The following is a 6,592-nucleotide window of genomic DNA, read 5'->3' on the forward strand; positions in this document are numbered from 1 at the left end:
CTGCCTGGCCCACTTCAGCTGCCTCTCCAGCTGGCATCAAGTGTCTACCTTGCTCTCCAGATTATTCCAGTTATACAGTTGTACCACAAAACTATCAGAAATGAACAACACTCCTAGTCTTGTCCCACACTGCCTTCTAGATTTAGACTGTGAAAGTAAGGAAAAGCATATTGTATGCACAAAAAGTCTGTGGGAAGTGCAGTTGAGGAATACTGATTCCCAGGAAAATTTGAAAATACTGGATGTGAAATTAATGCATCTTTTAGGATGCTAATTCATTTCCAAAAAAAAAAAAAAAAAAGACTTTCATCTCATGTCTGGACAATATTCAGTTTTTTATTTCATAATTTTTTGAGTGAATTACAGTTTTGCCTGAATGAAGGTTGACTAAGAAATTGAGTGTACACAAAGACCAGTATCTGGGACCTGCATGCACTGAGAATATCTAGATTAAGTTAAGCTGTTTATTGCAAGATAATATACATCTATTGTACATTCTGTATAAAGGAATTTTCCAGTGGACTCTCTCCTCAGTATTGGGTTACATGGCAGAGCTGAAATGTCTCAAGCACTAAATCCAGTGCATTTCCTCATTTAGAACATTATCAGTACCTGTAAACCATAGAAACAGAACCCTTGCAGTAAAGGTCTATATAATCACAGTGAGTAAATCACACCTTATTTACACATTTTTCATTGATATCACAAAAGTTCATTCTCACTTTTCTTTTTGCCAAGGCCTTTGGTCACACCATAGCTAAAAGAGTTGATCCAAATTATTTACTATGAAACTAAAACTATATATTGCTTTTTTTCCCCTGCAGCTGCCACAATAATATGGGTGAAGCCTGTACACAGGATACAGTCATTCAGGCTGTATGGTGATAAGAAAACACCTCATAATTTGAAGAATAAACCTGTGGCATTTTGAGATGAATTGTTACACGTGTCAGGAGCCTTATAAATGCATTTTTAATGAAACTGCCAGGTTAAATCTATGTACATGCATACGAGTCTAAAACACACAGTCATGCAGTTCCCTGGTAGCCAAATTGCATCTTGCAAGCCAGGTTTCTCATTTACTTTGAAGACAGGCCTTTTACAAAGACCTATCACTAGTTGGTCTAGCAGGTTTTAAAAAAACTAGTAGGTTTTAAAAAAAACCTAATAAGTTTGTTTGGGTTTTTGTCCACTAGGTAGAAGGAGACAAAGGTGGGAGAGAAACAGCACCCACTGCAGCATTTTTCTGCCCAAACAATAATAATGGTTACCCATCGAGACAACTTCTAAGTTGACAGGTCTTCAGCTCAGCCAGCCCAAATGCATGAGCTCTGCTCTAAGAAATCATAGGTGAAACTGGGAAAGGTAAGGAGAGAGAGGTCCAGAAAGGGCAGGGGGAAATACATAAGAAAAGAAAGAAGGTAGAAGACTAGAAAAGAAGAGGTAGTGGAAGGAAGAATAATTGAAATTTGAGGACACTAATTTCTCTAATCTTTATGCATTTCTCATTTGTTGGCTCATCATCAAGTAGACTTTCAGTGTATAGACTAGAGCTTTGACAAGGTTATTCAGTCAGCATTTGCAAAATGAAAACTGAGCACATTTTAAAGTCTGTTGCCCTTGGCAGTAAATTGTATTTTCGTGATTCTTGAAATGTGGAAGGTTGATCACCCTGTTGGTTTGCACACTGTCCATTGCCTGACAGGAGCCAGCTGACTAACCAGAAAGGGAAATCTGGGGACAAAGAAGCAGAAATGATTCAGATGTGAATTCTACCCTACTTCATTAAAACATGTAGCTAAAGCCATATACAGCTACTGAAAACTCAAGGCTATATTTGCTGCATTACTGAAACACAGTTAGCAAATTTGCCTCAACTGTCATTTTTTTTGCTAGTTTATGCTAATTTATAATAGGTATATTCCATTGTTATTCTTTGTTGTTACCTTGTTCTTACACTTGAGAGGCAAAGATTAAAATATATTCTGTTTTTCCTCTTTTTTTCCCCATAAGAGACCTAGATGATTTGTCTTTGTTTTGCACTCAAACTTTGGAAAGCTTCTAAATAAATCAGTTAGTCCATGAGCCCCCACAGGTACTTTAGGTGTTTACACCTAAAGTGTAACAACTTAGCTCCAGTGCTGCAAATTTGTATGCACAAAGATGGCCAAGAATAGGACTCATCTAACCTAAGAGATAGGAATCTAATCTACACAGTCGTCTAGGCTACACTTTTGTTGGCAATTGAGAGAGGCAGAAGTCTAAGATAGAACATATGAATCACTCCTCCAGAGGCGAATATCTCTCTCCATTGACTGTAGCAGGAACCTAGGAAGGTTGGTTAGACTAGACATCTAACATCAAAATGATCAAACTAAGTGAGCTAAATCACATTTGAGGTGCAGGAAGAGTATGTTGAAATTAGGAAAAAAAATTGTACTAATATTAAAATATTTGTGTAATAAGGGTTTTACACTGTCAAGTTTTTAATGACAAATACTATTTTCTATATATTTAGAGGAATACACTTTTAATTCTGAATGGTATTTTTCTTAGAAAAATTAGAAAGGGATGCAAATCAGAAAGCTCAAGTGTAGGAAGAAAATTATTTAGAAGTACATTACAAAATATTTTAAAAGGTAACTTTTGCTACTCTGTATGATCCTTCATTCATTGCTAGAGATGGCCAATCTGCTTCTGAGAGGAAGTCCTCACAAAAATCAGTGGAATAAAAGATTGGATAGTAAAAACGGCAATACAGACGGCAATACAGAGGTGTTTGGGAGTATCAAACTTAAGAAGAACCTCTTATTCTCATATATTAGCAACAGTGAATGATGATACATCTGCTCCCTTGAAACTTCAGGAAGGAATAGCCGTGATGTTGCCTGACTGCTAGGATGCTATTCAAATAATTGGTTATTGACAGGATCCTGTATCAAGTACATTAAGAGGTAAAAATTTATGTTGGTAAAATTATCAAGAGAAGATAAAGACTTTTTGGTCTGATATGCCTGAAGACCATATTGTGGCCTGGTTAACATGGATCCTGAAATGAACATTCAAAGGTACATTTTTCTGTACACCATCAAATCACAGAATGTTGGTTTTTTTCCACAGAGGAAAAAAATTGCTTTAATTTTGCAGGGACGGAAGGAAGCAAATGCCACCCACCTTGAGGCCTCTGATTTCAAGGGACTTCCCTTCTCATTGCATGTGTTTGTGGGGAGCGGAGGCTTTGTGTGTGCAGAGCTATAGTCATCTTGCCAAAACCCACTCGGCGGCTGCTGCCACCCCACCGACGCAGCTGAGGGGGTGACTGCTGTGCTGAGGTACTGAGTCAAACTGGAATCTGTCCCGGCTCACAGCCCAAAAACTCAGAAACTTTGGTGCCAGATGCAGAGTGGTTAGGAAATCCACCCCCGTAACCCAGGGATGGGGTGCACAGCTGGAGCACAGATGCAGACAGACCTTCCCTGGAATGGCTGTAGGACATGTGGGATCACCAAATCCCTGCGACATGGCACACCCCAAAAGGCTGCAATATGCCCCGTGTTTACAGCAGGTAAGGAATATGTAGGGAAACACGCACTGTTCCGCCAAGAGATCTCCACATGCCACTCAGCTGTCAGCTTTGTTCCGACGGCCTGGAATCAGGTGGATTTCACTCGGCGCTGCAGGGAGACAGACTTTACCACTTTGTGACTCACGCTTGATCGGGGAGAGTGGGAACAGCAATCACTTATGACTCATTATATTGTATAAGGCTATGGAAAATCATTTGCCTGCATACTGTACAAAAACATATTGAAAGTGTATTAAATATGTTGAAGTAATTGGAACACAATTAAAATGTTCTGAAGCAAAAGAGAGAAAGGTTACTCATTACCAGTCTCTTCCCTTTCACAGAGATAACCTATTAGCAGAAATTTGAAGTATTTTCCTTTTGAAGTAGTCAAGGCTTTAAAATTATGTCTAGAAATAGTACTGTGTGAATAACTTGGGGTGGGGGTTATATTCAAAGTTTTTGTCTTCCTGACAGTGTTTTTTCTTCCTTTTTGTGAGCAACTATTCCTAGCATAAGAAAAATTGAAGTTTTTCTGAAATAGTAGGAACAAATATATTTTGAAACTTTCCCTCTAAAAGCAAAGTTACGCAAAAGCCTAATGCTTGAATAAAACAGACTCCAAAGGATATGTTACACAAGAGGGAAAGAAACCATAGCCTGCAGATTGGGGTGCTGGTCTATGAAGTTCTTTGCTTTGCTAGAATTTAAATGAGGACTTTAGAAAAAAATCTCTTCAGCCTAAATCTTAAAAAATTTGAGGTGCCTAAACCTTATGGGAGAATTTAGAACCTGGAGTTAAGTGACTTGGATGGGGCAAGTGATGGCAATATCAAGTACAGAGCTGCGTTTGAACAATCCTCTTTCCTTCAGATCAAAACCATGAGCAGCAATACTATTTAAAATATTTGTAACCAGAAAGGAAAAAACATCCTGACAAAAATTGCTATTTTTGAGACAATTAGTTCCCTGACACAGTGCACCATGAGATCAGACAAACCCTGTGAGAGCACGGTAGGTGGTGGGCATATGAGAGCAGGAACCAATGCTCTTCCATTCTTCAATCTGAAATCACAGACAGGACAATTCACGGAGAGAAACTACTTGTTATCACCCAAAACTGAAGCTAAACTAAAACAAGTGTAGGCAATGGTTAGCTGATTGCTAGGCAATGGCTAGCACAGCAAAAACAAGCTAAAATCATCTCAGGCCAAGTCAAGCCCAGGCACATTTTTAATTCGTGCACTGTCAGGTCAACAGAAAGCCCCTGACCTTTTACTCTTACTGGCAAGAAATCACGTGCTGGGCTACAAAATAAGGTCTAGGAAACAGAGAGGAAGAGAAGGATGATCTTTCCCTACTGTCAAAGGTAGATCTATGTAGGACTGCCTCAAATGTGTATGGTGTAGCTGAGGCAGTCTGTATCCTGAGTTTGGGCACCAAAAAATTTCCTTTTAAAATAATCCTTGTTAAAAGAGAGAAATTACTGTTCTGTCAGAAAACAGACAGGGTGCCTGGGATCAACTCTTTCGCAAACTATAGCCTGAAGGTCAGTGCCTTTTAACAAGGAGCAAATCCTTCAGTCTATTCAAAGTTTCAGGCTTCTCTGAATTGCCTTTTTCCTTATTTTTGAAGTTTTTCTGTCCTGCCTGTGCAGCCAGAAAAGAAGGATTCATGGGTCAGAAAAAGTAAGAAGCAGCAAAGCAGCAAAGTCCAGTCTGAGGGCTCATCTGGAAGGGCAAAATCTGAGTTTACACTTAAATCTAGGCAAAACAATAAAACAAATGCAGTCTCATTTCCAAATATTTGACATGTGGTCAGAGCTTTGCAAAGAGGTTGATATCCTGCTCTCCTGCTCATTGCCTTCTTCCACAAAACACGCCACTTCTGTGCATGTTGCTGTTCCTCTTGTCACATGGACTCTTAGGACAGCAAAGAAGCCCCTCTCTCTCCTTATAGAGCACCCTATCCCTCTGGAAAAGGGTATCTCTCAGTACAGCCTCTTTGGAGCATTTCTGAAGTCACATCGTGCGAGCTGCCTGGGACCTTGGGGACATCCCAGTGTCTCCCAGCACAGTGTAACTCCACCCACTCAAACCAGTCTAGCACTGACTTACTCTTACATCCAGGCAGTGAGAGGTGTCCCTCAGTCAACTAAGTGGCAAGCAAGGCAGAGCTTAAAACACACAATGAGTTTCACATAAAAACTATGATACAACTACTCCACGTTACTCATTTGTCTGTGCTTTCTTTTTATCTCCTAGGCAAAGGTCCAACTGATATCCCAGCAAAGCTGATGACAGCACTTGAAATTTTGGAATATTGTCAGTTTCATATTCTGTTCATGTGTAGAAACAAATCTAGTGTAAAACAGAAGTTTTCTAAAAACTTTATAATACCACATGTACTTATACCTCAAAAAACCACCCAGAGCAATACTGAGACAGATCAAAATGCAACATTTTACAGGAGACAGAAAATCTTTCCGAATATCTGAGATGTAAAATGTGATTTGCATACTACCTAAGTAGGGGAAATAGAGGAAAATTAATAGTCTTAATCTTATAGGAAAATATCCCGAAATGGCTAATATAACCAGCTAAAGCCACTACATTAAATTAATAACTTGGTTAAATTTAAAAGATCAATCTCAGAATGTTGGCTTTAATAGACAGAAAGTGGTAAAACCTTATCCACTTCCTCACTGTTTTCTAGTGGTTATAAAGGTTTTAGCAGACAAATAAGATGCTGTTTAGCAACTAGATGTTGTTGTCAAAATCACTGTGATTCCTGCAGAACAGGTCTATAGGAGACCAAAGAGTAGCACAATAATAACAAAATTGCATCAAATAAAATAATAAGGAAAGGAAAATGGTGATTGCAAACTGTGGATTTCAGGCAAAATGACAATACTGATTTGTGGCCTAGAGGTCAGAGTAATAAAAGATCCTGGGAAAAACACACTAATTTTCCTTGATTTGGGCAAGCAGTCCAGTCCCAAAAGAGTTTTTTAATTTTTTTCTAAAA

This window comes from Manacus vitellinus, unplaced genomic scaffold, assembly GCF_001715985.3.
Source record: "Manacus vitellinus isolate BGI_N305 unplaced genomic scaffold, ASM171598v3 scaffold_11_pilon, whole genome shotgun sequence".
Taxonomy (NCBI): domain Eukaryota; kingdom Metazoa; phylum Chordata; class Aves; order Passeriformes; family Pipridae; genus Manacus; species Manacus vitellinus.